General features: G+C 42.6%; 1 long non-coding RNA gene across 2 annotated transcripts; it reads right to left on the bottom strand.

Annotated features, from left to right (window-relative positions):
* Positions 1–12,153: 12,153 nt before the first annotated feature.
* Positions 12,154–13,914, bottom strand: LOC133816667 (uncharacterized). Of its 2 annotated transcripts, XR_009885404.1 has the most exons (4): positions 13,784–13,907; positions 13,628–13,703; positions 13,098–13,159; positions 12,154–12,379 (listed from the first exon to the last, which is right to left on the bottom strand). It is a non-coding gene; the product is annotated as an uncharacterized LOC133816667 (long non-coding RNA). The 2 variants fall into 2 exon arrangements; XR_009885405.1 differs by lacking the exon at positions 13,628–13,703 and having other exon boundaries at positions 12,155–12,379; positions 13,784–13,914.
* Positions 13,915–17,905: the final 3,991 nt, after the last annotated feature.

Below are 17,905 nucleotides of genomic sequence, written 5' to 3'. Positions count from 1 at the left end.
TATGTACCATCTTGTCCCCTGGGACCACAATGTATCAGGAGCAATTAGAGCCCCACTATAAATGGATCTTCACCCCTCCAGCTAAGGGGTTGGAAATTTTTTGTAATATCAGACTATTCTAAGAGCCATATACGAGTTCTTCTTCTATTGTACACCTGCAATTTTTCTCCAAATTTCTACAAGTTTTTTGCATTCATTAAGTTCTGATTAATTCTTTGAGTTTTCCATCCATATTTCGTTGATGAGTTTCTGCCGTCAACAATTTGTTTTCCATACGTATAAAAAAAATTAAGCATGTGGCAAGGTGCTTGACCTGTCAGCAGGTGAAGGCAGAGCATCAGAGGCCAGCAGGACTGTTGCAGCCTCTGGATATCTCGGAGTGGAAGTGGGAGGAAATCACGATGGATTTTGTGGTAGGATTGCTCAGGACAGTGGGCCATCATGATTCGATTTGGGTCATCGTGGATCGGTATACAAAATCAGCTCATTTTCTACCAGTGAAGACGAATTACACGGTTCAACAGTATGCAGATCTGTATGTGAGAGAGATAGTTCGCCTTCATGGGACTCTGAGGTCTATTGTGTCTGATAGGGACTCTATCTTTACATCCAAGTTTTGGGGATGTTTATAGAGGGCGATGGGTACACAGTTAAAGTTCAGTACAACTTATCATCCTTAGACTGATGGTCAATCTGAGAGGTCTATCCAAATATTGGAAGACATGTTGAGAGCATGTGTATTGGACTTTGAAGGGTCCTGAAGTAAATACTTGCCTCTGATAGAGTTTTCTTATAACAACAGCTACCAATCTACTATTGGAGTGGCACCTTATGAGATGCTGTATGGTAGGAAGTGCAGATCGCCCATTCAATGCGATGAGATGGGTGAGAGGAAATATTTGGGTCCCGAGCTGGTTCAAAGGACCACTGAGGCTATCGAGAAGATTATAGCTTGAATGCTCGATTCTCAGAGTAGACAAAAGAGTTATTCAGACCCAAGGCGGAGGAACGTGGGGTTCCAGGTGGGAGACTATGTCTTCCTTAGGGTTTCACCACTGAGAGGGTTGAAGAGATTCGGGAAGAAGGGAAAATTAAGCCCTAGGTTTGTGGGACCATTTGAGATCTTGGAAAGGATTGGTCAGGTGGCCTATAGGATGGCCTTACTCCCTGCACTATCTTGCGTGCACAATGTATTCCATATTTCCATGCTGAGGAAGTATGTGTCAGATGTGACTCATGTACTGAGTTATGAGGACCTGGAACTGGAGATAGATTTGACCTATGAGGAACAACCAGTTCAGATATTAGACAAGAAGGACAAGGTCCTGAGGAACAAGACTATACCTTTAGTTAAGGTATTATGGAGGAACAACAAGGTCGAGGAAGCGACCTAGGAGCTGGAGGCAGATATGCAGACTCAGTATCCCGAGCTATTCAGGTAAAATTTCGAGGATGAAATTTCTGTAAGGAGGGTGTTGACCACGATTTTGGCCAACGGTGAGTAGACGTCAAAACTACAATAAATCTTCAAGAGAAAAATACGACACTGATAATTTTATAGTGGTTCAGCCCTAATTTATTGGTAATAGCCTAATCCACTTGGAGTTGTGATATATATATATATATATATCCTACACTTAAGATCAGATGAACTTGAGTCAACTGAGTTTCTTAAGTGTAAGTAGAAACATACATAGTTTCTCTCTCTAAACTTTCACAGAAAATGCCCCAAGAATGCCCCAAGTAACAGTCCCAAAGTATAAAAACTAGAGAGTTCTTTCAGTCTCCAAAAAGATCAGATCCCCCTAAATGATGCCATGAGCCATTTATCTATAGGCTCATGGATCGTACATCAGACGTATCCCTTTGACCGGGTCCTTGTTTCTTCCAACATAATTTAATTAATCAAATATAAATGGATTTAAATTACAATAATATAGCTATTATTCTGGGATATCTGAGAGATTCCCGCGGCAGTTGAGAATGATCCGGGTTGAAGCTGTTACTGAGGACAAAGGCAAGCACCTCTCGCACACCTCTGGTCGGTATAGGCAAAGCACTCCTCTAGTCTAGCAAAACACTTTATTGGTCGGGCAAAACAAATGACTGGTCGGGAAAAATAAATGACTGGTCGGCCAGAACGACTGACTGGTCGGCCAAAACAGATGATTAGTCGGCCAAAACGACTGACTGGTCGGCCAAAATCCTAACTAGTCAGTCAAAAATCTTTACCGGTCGGACATAAATTCTATCAGGTCGGTCAGATCACTTTATCACAACTCTGAAGAGCCAATACATTTATTGACTACTAATGTGCCGTTTACTGACCATGCATTTCCACTTGTCACTTCTGATTTCCATGTCATCGAACTGAAATTTTGGGGATAACATTTGCCCCCCAAGTTTATTATATGATTTACTCGTATGATAAACTTTTTCTCTGGCAAAACGTTTATGAGGTCATCCAAAAGCTTCCATTCGGTCAGTAACTTTCACTTTTGGAGTAAACCCACAATTGAACTTTTCTTTTGAATTCCTCAAATTCCATTTTTTGATCTTGTTGTAGTACCTCATGAGTAGGAAATCATGTTTGCTCCCATACCCTTGAGATTTGTTGTCCCCTCGAAAATAATTAATTGGGAAATCATGTATATGGCCGATCGGTCATCTTCTTTGAGAATCACCAAGGGTACCATAAATATGTTTTCCCAAGCCACTCAAATATGCCACTGTCTGCTCGAATATAATGGCACCATCATTTGGACACTAGGGCTCCATCACTCGGACATCACGCATCTGCTCGGACCACGCCATCCGCTCGGACACTCTTCCAACTCCTCGGACGCACACCATCTACTCAGATCAGCACCCAGCCGATCGGACATTCTTCCAGCTCCTCGGACACACAGCCTAGCCGCTCGGACACCACACAGCTGTTCCTCGGAATCAGGGTGCAGCTCCTCGGATGTGCACGCAGCAACTCTTTGGTGCTAGCTTCTCAGACACGTGCATATCTCCTCAGATGTTCGCCTGTTGCAGTTCCTTGGATGCATGCCAGCAGCTCCTCGAATGAACCCGCAGCAAATTCTCGGCGCCTGCTTCTTGGACATGCGCATACGCAGCCAAGATGCTCAGACACCTGCCACCATCCGCTCGGATGCACCCCAGCCGCTTGGACATGCCAACCTCTCAGGCATGTGGTGCAGCAGCTCCTCAGATGCCTAGATCCTCGGACACACAACTCTCCTAGCCTCTCGGACATGCCGCACAGCCGCTCGGGAACATGGCCATCCACTCGGGTAGACAACATGGCCACTCGGCACGCACCTGCAGCAGCACGGCCGCACGCCTAGTTGCTCGGTTTTGCATGCTTTTAAGCTTTCGGGCTTGTGCAAAAACTTCAAAGTTCATGCATTTGGACACCAATTTTTTTTATTATTATTATAGTTGCTCTCATACTTTTTATATGGGTAGTAAAATATATTTACTGCTCTAAGAAAATATTTTACTGGGTAGTAATTTTTTTTTTCGTAACGCCGAGCTGTTGGCATTTATACTTTACTTATCTTTGCTAACTTGAAACATTCTAAGTCTTTTTAGACTTAAAACATTATAAGTTTTTTGTGAATAGTAAAGTCACTCTGATGTATGCCTTATAATTTCGTATGAGTACTTAGTTTTCTAACTTAGAAATTCTAGACATTTCATAACTAAGTATACTTTCTCACACTCTTATTGCTCTAACATTTTATGAGCATAATGTTTATTGTCACACGAATATCTGCTTCTAACTTAATTTTTTTTAAAAAAAATTCCAATTTACTTTAGCTTTGTCAAACAAGTTAGCTTAATGGCCTTTTTTGACTTCAATAATTTACAAGTCAGCCTAAAAACAGATATCTTAACTCATGCTCTTATTGCCTGTGTTAAATTATATACCAAGTATACCCCATGTGCCTCCCAAGTGATCGAGGGTTGAAAGATCCTTAGTCACTTGCTACTTGACCGCATCTGTTCGAGCAGTTAATTACTCGTGAAACACATAGAATATATGGAAAATATTCGAGCAGTTGAACACTGCTTGAACGTATCGACCAGTTTAACACTGTCCGATTTTACCAACCAGTTGAACACTGTTCGAATAATTAACACACATGCACATTTGTAGTAAGAATCGACCACGCTGCGCGTAGTCTCTTTTATTACTCGTAAATTAAAAATGACAAAACGTGTCTAATAACGAGTCTTAAACAACAAAAATTGTTCAAAAATAGATGACTGGTCAGGAAATAACCAGCTCATAAACCAAATTTAAATAATAAGTCAAACAACTTGAAATTAAACTACCACTCTGAAAGCAGTATTTAGAAATAATATATCCACAGATGCTCGCCGTTCTAGTGGTTCCTGATCAGGCTCCGTTCACCAAATCTGATCCTAGCGCTCCCGCTCATGTCGAAGTGTCTCGACATACCTCTCCCTTGCTTTGTTTCTATCCTCATCCAAGTGTGAACCTCCACATATAGTGTCTAAGGTAAAGTCCATAGGCCCGGGTTGCAAGGGTGGAGATCTCTGTCATTTGAAACCAGAATTGCTGCTGCCTCCTTCTCCTTGGGGTGTCTCTGCCCGATACTTTTTCAACTTGCTCGACCGGAGTAGGAATTCTTTCTCATCTTTGGGGTGATTGCATTCATTTGTGTCGTGGCCATAATCTCCATGGAATCGACAAAATTTGTTCATGTCCCTCTTAGACATCTCTTTCCTCATGGGTGGGGGTTTCTTGTAGGGAACCTCCTCATGACTAGCAAGATATATTTATGCTCGGCTAGTTGAGAGAGTGGTGTAATTAGTGAACTAAGGCTCATACTTGGCTGGCTTTTTGTTTGAACTCAACTTAGCCTTCTTTTCTTCATGGTGGTCAGACCCGTTATTCCCACGTTTCTTTCCACCATTCTGATTGTTTCCACCATTCTTAGGAGGGTCAGCTGATTTGCCCGGATTGTTTATGCCATTCTCCTCTTTCTCGATTGCATCATCCAATTTCATATACTTGTCTGCTCAGTCAAGAAATTGTTGAAGTGTTGAAATTGGATTTCTATGTATACTATCCCACAAAGGGCTCCGATAAGTTATCCTAGCGGATATGGCAACCATCTTCCCCTCGTCTCCTACAACCATTGCTCTATTGACTTCTCTCATGAATCTCGGTATATAATTCTTTAAAGACTCATATTTTCCTTGTTTGATATCTGCCAAGTGGTTGGCTTAAACTGGTGGAGTCTGGGCAGTGCTGAACTGTCTACAAAACTCATTTCTGAATGCTTCCCAAGAGGTAATGGAATTTGGTTTGAACTTCCAATACCATTCTTGGGAAGTATCGGATAATGTGGTCGGGAAAACTCTACACCGATAATCATCACTTACCCCGAGCAGTTCCATCTGGTCATCGAATTTCCAAACATGTCTAATGGGATCTGTCTTTTCTGTATATACTAGCAGCACCAGTGCTTTATATTTTGCCAGCGGCTGGGCTGCTCTAATCCGGGCACAAAATGGGCTGCCACTCCAGTGGTCTATTGTATCCATCTTGGAAGGTCGTTTTGACAAACCTTGCACTACAGCCGTTAGCACGTCAAGATGGGCTTGGATGGCTGGGGCAACTGACGAAGTTCCAAGGTCTTGACCGCCTGGTTGGGCATTACCATATGGTGCATTGTCGTCAAGTATTTCTACTTGACTGGTAGGGCAGTTCAGATTTCGCCCTTCGACTGGGACGATCCTCCTCTTGTTGGTGATAACGTCCCTTAGATCCTTCTGGGAAGCATGCTTTCCTGCCCGATCGAACACCGTACTCTTTGATTTTTCAGAGGGCTTACCACGCGGGACTTGCTCTCTCCAACTACGCTGCTGGCCGGGGTGCAGTGGAGGCTTTTCGGTACGTGCTGGGCAGTCTTTTCCTCCTTGTTGGTCGTTGCCCTCCTTTTCCTTTGACTGGGTAGTGTGATGGCTATCAGCCTCATCATGACCATTTCCATCTTTGAACTGTGAAGTCCTCTTATCTCGAGGAGTCCTGGTCTGATCCTGCTTGGGTGGAGTCTTTTTACTGCCCGATCTGTGACTCCCTGATCTAGAAGTTTCTGATCGGTGGCTCCTGGAGGGGGTTCTAGAGTGCTCCCTTTGCATCGAGGCAGTTCTATAGTAGACTCCATCATCTGCCCGACCAGTCTGATTGCTTCGACTTCGTTCAGGTCCCCAAGAGTCCGTCCTTCCAGCAGGGGACTTCCGACTAGCGTTGTCCTTTCGTGCTCCTTGGGCGGCCGCTTGTGCCGCGGCCTGAGCATTGGCTTGGGCCAATTGGGTAGCCACCTCTAGAGCAAGTGCTGCTTCGCAATGTCTTCGGTCAACTTCCTCCTGTCGTTGTCTGAGCTCTTCGCTTCTGGCCTCCATATCGCGCCTTTGTTGCTCTAAAGCAGCTCTCTGCCTGGCCATCTCTTCAGCGAAAGACTCCTGTCGAGTATTGAATTGCATCATCTCCTATTGGAAAGTGCCTATTTCTTCTTGGAGTTGTTCAACTTCTGGAGTAGTATCCTCGAGAAAGACCCTGGGCTTAGTCTCTGGGTTCTGCTGTCCAGGACCTTCTGATCTGGCAGGCTCTTTTGACGTGTCTGACTTTTTGGATGCCACATTGGTATTCTTGGGCGCCATTTTGATATGATCTTCGTGTGTTTCTTCTCTTCAGGCTCTCAATGAAAGCACCAAAATGTTGACCACGATTTTGGTCAACGACGAGTAGACGTCAAAACTACAATAAACCTTCAAGAGAAAAATACGACACTGATAATTTTATAGTGGTTCAGCCCCAATTTATTGGTAATAGCCTAATCCACTTGGAGTTGTGATATATATATATATATCCTTCACTTAAGATCAGATGAACTTGAGTCAACTGAGTTTCTTAAGTATAAGTAGAAAAATACATAGTTTCTCTCTCTAAAATTTCACAGAAAATGCCCCAAGAATGCCCCAAGTAACATTCCCAAAGTCTAAAAACTAGAGAGTTCTTCCAGTCTCCAAAAAGATCAGATCCCCCTAAATGGTTCCATGAGCCATTTATTTATAGGCTCATGGATCGTACATCAGACATATCCCTTTAATCGGGTCCTTGGTTCTTCCAACATAATTTAATTAATCAAATATAAATGGATTTAAATTACAATAATATAGCTATTATTCCGGGATATCTGAGAGATTCCCGCGGTAGTTGAGAATGATCCGGGTTGAAGTTGTTACTGAGGACATAGGCAAGCACCTCTCGCACACCTCTGGTCGGTATAAGCAAAGAACTCCTATAGTCTAACAAAACACTTTACTGGTCGGGCAAAACAAATGACTGTTATGGAAAAATAAATGGCTGGTCGGCCAAAACGACTGACTGGTCAGCCAAAATAGATGATTGGTCGGTCAAAACGACTAATTGGTCGGCCAAAACGACTGACTGGTCGGCCAAACTCCTAACTGGTCAGTCAAAAATCTTTACCGGTCGGACAAAAATTCTATCAGGTCGGTCAGATCACTTTATCAGAACTCCAAAGAGCCAATACAGTTATTGACTACTAATGTGCCATTTACTGACCATGCATTGACACTTGTCACTTCTGATTGCCACGTCATCGAACTGAAATTTTGGGGATAACAGAGGGGATAGTTGTAACGTCCCAAATTATCTAATATGGATTAGAGCCTTGATTAGGGGGCCATGATGGAAATATATGGAATTATATGTTTTTATGATATATTTGAGTATGATTATGTGATTATGTGAGTTATATGATAATATAACTAGTTATGTGTTGACGGTGAAATCTCGTCAACGAAATTAGATCGGAAAACTCAAAGGTAAGTCAGGTGATGTTTATATAAGAACTGAGAATAAACTTTAAGGAAAAGTAAACATAGATAAACAATGGAGCAAGCCTTGGTATATTTCTCAATAGCCTCTGCATACAATGAATTTTCCAACCCCCCCTCAGGTGGTGTTAGAGTTCATTTTATAGTAGGCTCTAATGGCCTTAGGTACATGATGGTACAGGAGACTAAGTGGTACATAAGTACTATGTCAGAGGAGTGGCTTCAGAGGTTGTGGTCGTACCTCCAGTACAGGAGCAGATGTCAGAAGGATGTCTCCACTACTTGTCTGTACCCATGTCTGATGAGTGGTGGCAGGCATAGTGGCGCAGGTGATAGTGGTGTCGACTCTGACTTTTGGCCGTAGACGTACGGGCCATAACTCTTATCCCAGCAGTCCCACTGGTACTGGTCTCCGTACTCAGTACTAGGTCGTACAAGTATGTCCCATTCGACTCGCACTGGAGCCTCTAAGCATAGGGGTCTCAAGGTGTAAGGAATGGGACCCTCGGTGCATGGCTCTACTCACGTGGCCACTAGGTGACGTAACTCTCATTCCTTCGCGAGGCCCCCTTGGAAGGCTTATTGATGGCGCGACTCTTTTGGCTGTTCAAGAGGCCGAGTGTGCCACGGATGTGACCCCCATGAGGCCATGGGTGAGGCCACCATGGGGCCTAGATGGCGAAGCCACTCCGTGGGCATGGGCGAGGCCACCACGGGGCCTAGATGGCGAGGCCACTCCGTGGGCATGGGCGAGGCCACCACGGGGCCTAGATGGCGAGGCCACTCCGTGGGCATGGGCGAGGCCACCGCGGGGCCTAGATGGCAAGGCTACTCCGTGGGCGTGGGCGAGGCCACCACGGGGCCTAGATGGCGAGGCCACCCCGTGGGCATGGGCGAGGCCACCACGGGGCCTAGATGGCGAGGCCACTTCGTGGCCATGGGCGAGGCCACCACGGGGCCTAGATGGTGAGGCTACTCCGCGGGCGTGGGCGAGGCCACCACGGGGCCTAGATGGCGAGGCCACCCCGTGGGCATGGGCGAGGCCACCACGGGGCCTAGATGGCTAGGCCACTCCGTGGGCGTGGGCGAGGCCACCCCGTGGGCATGGGCGAGGCCACCACAGGGCCTAGATGGCGAGGCCACTTCGTGGCCATGGGTGCCGAGGCTCGGCCGAGCGACGCCAGGGAGACATGCACGCGAGGTGGTCGAGCGACGCCAGGGGATGCGCGCGCGAGGTGGGCCTTGCACCTGGGGCATGGCCGAGCGAGGCCATGGTGACGCGGCTGGGACTTCGCGCATTGCGGGTTGATCCGAAGTTGTCGTCGAAGGATGATTGGCCTTCACGGGATCTTTTATGGGTGCGGAATATTGAGCGTCCATAGTGGATTTTTGGCATCCACATTATTCATGTTTAGGAATATTAAATATGCATGTGGGTCCGCTTCTTATTAGAAGGGAATATTTATAATTTGGCCCGTTATGGGCATAATTGTACATATGTGCATATATGTGAGAGACCACATTATTATGTAGGTTTATTTGGGTTACTCGGCACGGGATGATCCCAGGGAGCAAGTTATCGGGAAAGTCACAACGGGACCCTATACCCGACTTGGGGCGAGTCAAGGGGTATTTTAGGTATTTAGTATAGAATCGAGTTATCGAGTAGTGGGAATGAATAATCGTGGATATATTTGTAATTAGTGAGATTAGGAGGGAATGCCGGGGATTTTGACCATTTTGCCCTCGGGGACGTTTTTGGTACCCATTGCCTCAGAATTAGCTTAAGTAAACTTAAGCCTTACGAAAACACAAAAAAAACACTTGAAGCACCTCACCCAAACGACTCCCCCCCCCCCCCCCCCCCTCTCTCTATCTCTCACTCTCTCTCAATTGTGAGTGAAGTTCTTGAGGAATTAAGGAGATTCTTGGCTGAAGACTTGGGAATTATAGGCTCGGGTTAGGATTTAGGACTGGTTGCGGCTAGGAGAACATCACTTACAGTAAAGGTAGAGCTTTAATCCCTGTTTAAGTTAATGTTTGACAAGTTTTTCTTGAGCTTTGAGTGTTCTTGATCTTGTAGCTCAAATGTTGGGTTTATGAGTTTTGATGGGTTTTCAATTAGATTTTATGTTGGGTTTAGTTGCTGGGGACATGTTGCATCTATTATGGGGATTAAATTGTGGTTTTAGAATTGATTTGGGATGGTTTTGATTGAGTTGGCTAAAGAAAAAACCAGAGAAATTATGGGTTCGTGGGGGCGGGCCGCGACCCTCTTGAACCCAAGGGCTAATGAGGGTGTCTGACGCGAAGGCGCGCTGTGACACATGTCCAGTCAGAATGGAGGCTAAGGCCTCTGACTTGGGTGGGTTGCGACACAGGGTCCTGGGGCCACGATGCTTAAGGGGTTTTGAGCCCCGTGAGGGTTTTTGAGTGTGGGAACTCAACCCTAAGGGCTTGGGATCGATTCTACTACCCAGTTTAGTAGAATTCGAGGTCCCGGAGGCTAGGACTCAGTCTGAAAGCCTTTATTTGCTCATTATTGATGGAATCCTATATTATGGTTGTGACTAGGTTATCGCTAGGGGGCTTAGAACTGGGATAATGCTCGAGGGTCATTCTTATTTTATGCTGTACTTAGACCCGAGGTAAGAAAACTGCACCAAATACGTGATATATGTGATTAGGGCTTGGCTCGACTGTTAATAATGGTTATGAATAGGGCTTGGGCCCCTGAGAATGACTATGTTTAAGTTATCGTTTCATTTATTGATTAAACATATCTTAATAGTCTGTACCTAATTAAGTGTTACATGATTGATTGCATGATTTGCGTTGCTAGGGCTAGGCCCCGTTAAGGAGCATGGTTATTACTATGTTTGCGATTTCTTGATGATATATTATGATTAATATGTATGCATGCTTGTATTATTGAAGTATGCCTATGTGTATCTATTTTTGTATCTATATCTGAATACCTGGGTCAGGGATTGACTTATTAGTCAAGGACGACAATAGCGTGCTGAATGCTGGTCGAAAGGCTTAGGCCTAAATCAACAATGTACTATTACGTTGGCCGATCCAATGGTCAATGGAAAACAAAAGTGTTTGGCTAGCATTATGGCTAGTTACCACACGCTAAAGGTGAGGGCCCCAGGTGACTCTATGGTCACATAGCTAGGGCATAGGGCCCCAGGGTTGACTGTATGGTCAACTACTCAGGGCAGCGACCCCAGAGTGGTCCAATAACCATTTATTTGTAATTGTATGCTTGTATGAGTAGGTTATTACTACTGGACATGCTAGATAAGTATCTGGGAATCTGTATTTTTTTGTTTATGCACATGTTTAAGTTTTCTTGCTGAGCCTTGGCTCACGGGTGCTATGTGGTGCAGGTAAGGGAAAAGGAGAGGAAAGCTTGACCAGCCATGAGTTGGAGAGCTTCAGTGGCGGCGTGTACATATGCGGCTGCTCGTCCACCACGGTCGAGGATTATCTCAGAGGAACTAGGGTTGTAGCCTTAATTTTTCTGCTTAGGTCAGCCGATTGTAACTTTTTATGTATATACACCCTCTTCAACACTTGTTTGTAATATTTTGGGGATCCCATTTATGTATGAAACTTTTTAAATAAAAGTCAACAGTTCCTTTGACCAAAATTTTTAACCATAACCCTTGACGTTAACCTTAGTTACATGTTTATATCCAAATGACTTGATTAATAAGTCTAACACAATTTAAAATACACAGTGTAACGGTCCTTGATTAGGAGGGCGTTACACCACCCTTCTTAGGTATGAGCATGATGTAATGGTTTTATTTGAGGACCCCAAGAATAACTTCATGGCCTAGTTGAGGGTAGACTTAGAGTCCATAGGTTTGATAGTTGGTTAGGGTAGTACCAGACTATGTACAATTTAAACGAAGTCTGGGATGGGATTGCTTTCCAATATGGGACCAACGACTATAGAGATTTAATGAAACTATCCCCCACTTATAGAGAAGGAACCCCCTTGGAGTCATCAGAAGACAGGGGGATTTCTTGGTCCCCGAGCTCAAGCTCGACGGAATCTTCCAGTTAGGTTTCTTTCCACTTGGAGTCTCATCACCCATGGTAACCTAATCAACTGCCGATGTTTTATCTGTAACACCCTCACTTATTTTAGTTAAAACCATATCTGAGGTGTTACGTTTTAAAACTATATCATAATTTATTACTGCGGAAGTCTGGACATTTTTTTTTTAAACTTATTTCACATTATTTACATTAAACATAAAGTGTGTCTCAAACATATTATACATAAGTATTAAATAACCGAATTTGTTTTCAAAACATAACTTCACACTTTATTACAAATATCACATTGATAAACTGAAATAACCCACAAGAGGTCGATGTGTTCATATGTACAAATCAGGGTCAGGACCATGCTTCAGTTCTCCTTATGTCATTCACTCATTTCTTTCTCTACCTGGAACACAAGAGAACTGTGAGCCTAAAGCTCAGTAAGCAAAGTAATGCATGCAATGCTAATGATTACTCAATGTCAAAGGGCATACACAACTTCTTTTTAAATTTTGGGCCCCTTAATATTGTGCACACTGTTTGAATTGGTCAATGCCTGCAGGGCTTGTTACACATATAATATAAAATCCCATGGGTTCTCCTCTGGCTAGCCATCACCATAGTAGGGCACATTAAAAACCTTATTACATCGTTGCCCCGTCGGGCTCAAGAGTTAAGGCGGCCACACACTGTGGTGTTAATACATATAACAATAACTCATATGGAGGAGAAATAAAAACGGAAACATGGCAAAAAATATAATTGGTTCACTAAAACCTAGCCCAAATTATTGGGCTGCCACTATAAGCCTACTATAGGCCTCCGTTTACTCTTATTAACACTTTCATTTGCCTTTTCAAAACAGTGGCACTGAACTTAAACTTCTTATTACAACTTGCTTTTATGTTGCATAAAACTTGCTAAGGCATCATATAGTTAATCATCATAATATCACGCATGGTCTTATATCATACAATAATTCACCATATCACTATTATGCCATGCCTAAAAATTTATGATGAAGTGTCAATGTATGTTAATACCACTTACTCACAAAATATTCATATAATGCATACTTTCACATAACATATAATTCTTGTGTTGCAGTTGAATACTTTACTTACCTTCTGTCCAAAATATATTTCACCGTGTAACAAGTGGTGTCTTAGGTGTTGATGTGCTTATCCTGACAATGGCATGGATTTCTCATCATAATGATGGCAGTAAGACATTGAACTATCATTTAAAAATACCCACAAAACATCATATCAACTTTCATATCCAAATCATGCCTAAAATGCCTTAAACCACCTAGATCGAGCGTTAGAATTATCTTAGACACTTAGAGAAATTTTGACAGAGTTTCCCCTTAATTTTAGCTATCCCAAAATATCAAAATCAATCAGTAATCAACATCAAATAACCTGCCATAACCATATATCCCAAATACCAACATAATTCATCACAAAGTTATCATATACCGATTTTGATAAAATTCTTATTGCCAAGATCATCACCCAAATTAAATGAGTCTCCATGTCTATTCAAACATTTATAAACATATCTACCCTCTTATAAACTCAATAAAATAACCAAAAATCTTCTTGTACTCCAAGAACCCCAAAAACCTCATAAAACACAAAATTTCACTTACTGAGCAACTTTTCGGCGAAAACAATCTCTTCAAGCTTTTCTAAACCTCAAACCACTTGGAAACCACCAAGAAATATCTTAAAAAGGATAAAACACCATATATAAGCTCTCAGAAAAATTCAAAAACATGGTTTAACTTCCAAGTAAAAGAACTTACCATAAAAAGACCAAAACTAAGCTTAATCCACTTCTTTGGCTTTGATTTCACTTGGATCTCCTTAGAATCTCTTCAAACCAGCCAAGAAATGGTTTTTGGTTTTATTTTCTCTCTGTTTTTCAGAGTCTTGGTCGTTCAAAGTGATAAGGTTGATGAAATTTCTCTCTTTTCAATGATTTGGCCTTATTGTATCAAAATTTGACACCTTTCACCTCATCATTTCACCTTTTGACTTATGAAAACCTTATCACTTCAATAATTTCGACTTAATCATCTTCTAGGCCTATTACCCTTATGTATAAAACACTCACACCAAACCTTAGGTCCATATGAGTTCATACCCAATAGTTATGCTTACCCGATCGAGCGTAGCGCACTTATGCTAAGCTCATTTTGACTTTGCATCAATACCACTGATTATGTATAACTCCCATCAAGAATTGATCTAATGGTTCTAAAACCATTTTTACTTCATCAATGAGACCTTATTCATACCTCAATTATATTTGGTAAATCCACTAATACTCAATTTTACCCCGAAATACTAGTAATCGACATTGTACTATTTTTCACCAGTTCACATCTTTTGCCTTCTATATCTCACATTTCTCACTTAATTTCATGCCTTGTCCATATTTTTTATCCTTTATTATATCTTGAGCACATCAAACACCCATAAAAGAAAACTCAAATGCCACAAGGTTAATAATATTGAGCATACATATAGACATCACATACACAACTTTTATACTTATACATGAAACACTTATAAGAATATGCATATGCTCAAATTATACATATTGTATGATATGTAATGCAATGCAATCATGTGATTATTGGATATATTATATCAAAATAATGTGGGTACTATATTATCTTTCCTTTTTTCAGGTGATATGGATTCAGACCTGGACAATATCCTCAACAAGCCCGTGGCCTCGAGAGCAAACAAACACCACTAGGCATCTCAAAAAGGAGGTCGCCCCTCCAAACTCACCAAGAAAGTCGAGGTGGTCCATCGAACATCGAGACCATCCAATCCGGGCCAAGTTACCGAGCTCCCAGTACCCCCGGAAACCACTAATCTCCCTCTTCTAGCTCAACCAAACCGAGCCTAGCCTCCTGTTCGAGACCGCTTTCCCTCGATCTCGACCTATGTGCCCGAATTTGTGGTTGACAGTGCTGTCGGTACCCCTAGGGTTAACCTTGGTTCAGACGCTTTAAAGCGTGTGGGTCAAAGCTTTAGCAACATCGGGGCTCCCTAGTGGGAATTTCTGACCTCCTTCCAGAATGCCAACACTCTTTTCGACAAGAGTGGGGAACTATTTTCTTCGGTTAGTTATTTTCTGACAAGCTCCCTGCTTCTGTGCCAACTTTGAATTTGTGCTTTTAACATAGGTTTTTCATTGCATGCATTCCTATCCTTTATTCAGCATAACTTTGTCCTGAACTGCGGGGTCATAGCGAGCAAGGTGCTTGCTCAAGAGGCCACAAATGCACAACTTAGGGTTGAGGACAACCTTAAAAAGGCTCGGCTGGAGCTTAAAGCGAGAGATGCAGAGATCAAGAGGATCCCGTAGTTGGACGCCAAGCTAGAGGTGACCCAGAAGGAGGTTGAGGCCAGGGACTCAGAGATCAAAGTGTAATTTCCCAAGTTCCCTAATGTGGTTTATGCTTAGATTAGGAGGCCAGGAGGGCCATAATTGATTTATTATGCAATTACGTGATTAAATGCATGGTTATATGATGATAATTGTATATCTGTATATTTATGTGCATGTTTATGATTTATGGATGAGACCACATTATAATGTGGATTTGTTCGAGCTATTCGGCATGAGACAATCCTAGAACGCAAGTTAGCGGTTTGGTCATAATGGAATTAATTTCCAGGCTTGGGGTAAGTCTGGGGGTAATTTGATGCTTAGTAAATTACCGAGAATGAATGGGTAATGGGATATGATTTAATCATTATTTGAGAATATTGGGAATAACAGGAATTGGAGGACGTTAATTATGATTAGCGGGATAAGTGGGAAATGACTGTTTTGCCCTTGGGTGGATGTATAGGTTTTAATTGGGCTTAGGGGCATTTTAGTCTTTTAGCCATTAGATAGACTTAAGGGTGGCTGGTTGTAGAAGGGTCTTAAGCTGAAAACAGAGCTCTTCTTTCTCTCTCTCTCTCTCTCTCTCTCTCTTTCTCTCTCTCTCGAGTTGAACTTTTGAAGCCAAATAGGAAGATTAAAGCTTAAGACTTAGGAATCGTGTTCAGTAATTGTCAGGAGGTTAATTCGTAATTGGGGTAAGAATTCTAAGCCTTAGTTCCTGGTTTTTGCTCTGTTTTTCAATTGGTTTATAGTTGATATTTTAAATGGTGTAGTTTGGAATTTGATAAGGTTTTAAGTGTTATGAAGCTTACGTTTTGTTGGTTGAATACTAGATATGTTGTGGTAATGTTTGGTTGAGATTTTGGGATTGAATTGGTGAAGATTTTGGCTGGTTTGAATTGAGAAAAAGGCAGGGGAGCTAGGTTCGCAGGGTCAAGTCGCGATCGAGTTCATGCAAGTCGTGACTTGAACCCATTCCAGAGCCTCCCCTGGGCTCTGTTAAGCAGGTGCGCCGCGATCCACTGGGCCAAGTCGTGGCGCGCCCCTGGTACCCCAGATAGAGGTTCTCTATCTTGGGGGCGCGCCGCGACCCACTAAGTCAAGTCGCGACCCGCCCTTTCCTTTTGTGCCAAGAGGGGTTTTTCAAGGGTTTAAGCTCTGGGTTTCATTTTTTAAGGCTCGGGATCGAATCTACTAACCATTTTAGTAGGATTCGAGGTCCCGAGAGCGAGGTTTTAGACCATGAACCTTTTATTATTTATTTTTATTGATGGGATTTTATATTTGGTTATGATTAGGTGACCACTAAGGGACTTAAGGACTGATCATTCTTTTATTATTTCACGCTCAAACTAGAGGTAAGAAAGCTGCACCCAGTATGTGACATGCATGGTTATTGATGAGGCATGTTGAGTGCTCTATATATGGACATTGATTGCATTGTAAATGCATAACAACTTTGCTTATCTGTGTATGTCACTGAATTATTACTCAGAGAATGACAATGGTGTTTAGTATTGATCGTGAAGTTGTGACTTATCAGTCAAGTTCAGCGGTGATATTGAGCACTGGTCGTATGGTATTGGCTTAAGAGTCAACAACAACATTATTGTGTATAACACAGGCCGAAATGATTAGATCTAATCAACATAAGCATGAAATGCATGATTGATCCCAAGGTCGAAGAAAACTAAATGCGCTTGTCTGGTTTAAAGGCTAGTTACATAGAGCAAGGGCCAAAAGGCTTAGGTGACTGAACGTCACATGGCTTAGGGAGCAGATCCCTAGAGAAAGACTTATTAGTCATCTATCTAGAGTGTGAATTTTTAGTCACCTATCTGATTAGGGTGTGGAGTCCCAGAGTGTGACTCTTTAGTCAACTATCTGATTAGGGTGCGGAGCCTTAGAGTGTGACTCATTATCTGATTAGGGCTGCAAGCCCCAAAATGATTACCAGAATCATTTATTGATATTACATACATGCAATAATAGGTTTTCTTGCTGAGCCTTGCCTCACAGGTGCTATATGGTGCAGGTAAAGGGAAAGAAAAGCTCACCCAGCCTTGAGTGGAGAGCTTAGGTGGCGATGTGTACATATGCGGCTGCTTGACCACCACGACCAAGGTGTTTCTCAGAGGAGCTAGGGGTTAACCCTATTTTTTCCGCTTAGATCGGCGGGTTGTAATTTTTACACTGTAATGACCATTTTGAATTGTAAATAAACGTTCCTAACCCACCAACCCCTACCTTCGTAGAGCCATGTATTGTAACTTTGTAAACACTTTTATGGGCCCATGTACAGTTTAATGTTTTAAATAAGATATATCCATTATTTTTTATCAAGATTTCCACCCTGGCCTATTAATAACACCTAGATGCACGTTTATAACTAAATGACTCATTCAGCGAGTTAAGCACTGTTTAAAGTCCACAGTACAGTCTTGGAGTAACTACGGCATTACAAAAAGAATCTTGGAGCTCAACGCCAAACTGGAAGAGGAGAGGAAGATGACTT

The sequence above is a fragment of the Humulus lupulus genome, chromosome 2, assembly GCF_963169125.1.
Source record: "Humulus lupulus chromosome 2, drHumLupu1.1, whole genome shotgun sequence".
Lineage (NCBI taxonomy): Eukaryota > Viridiplantae > Streptophyta > Magnoliopsida > Rosales > Cannabaceae > Humulus > Humulus lupulus.
This window is presented reverse-complemented; position numbering and strand designations above follow the sequence as displayed.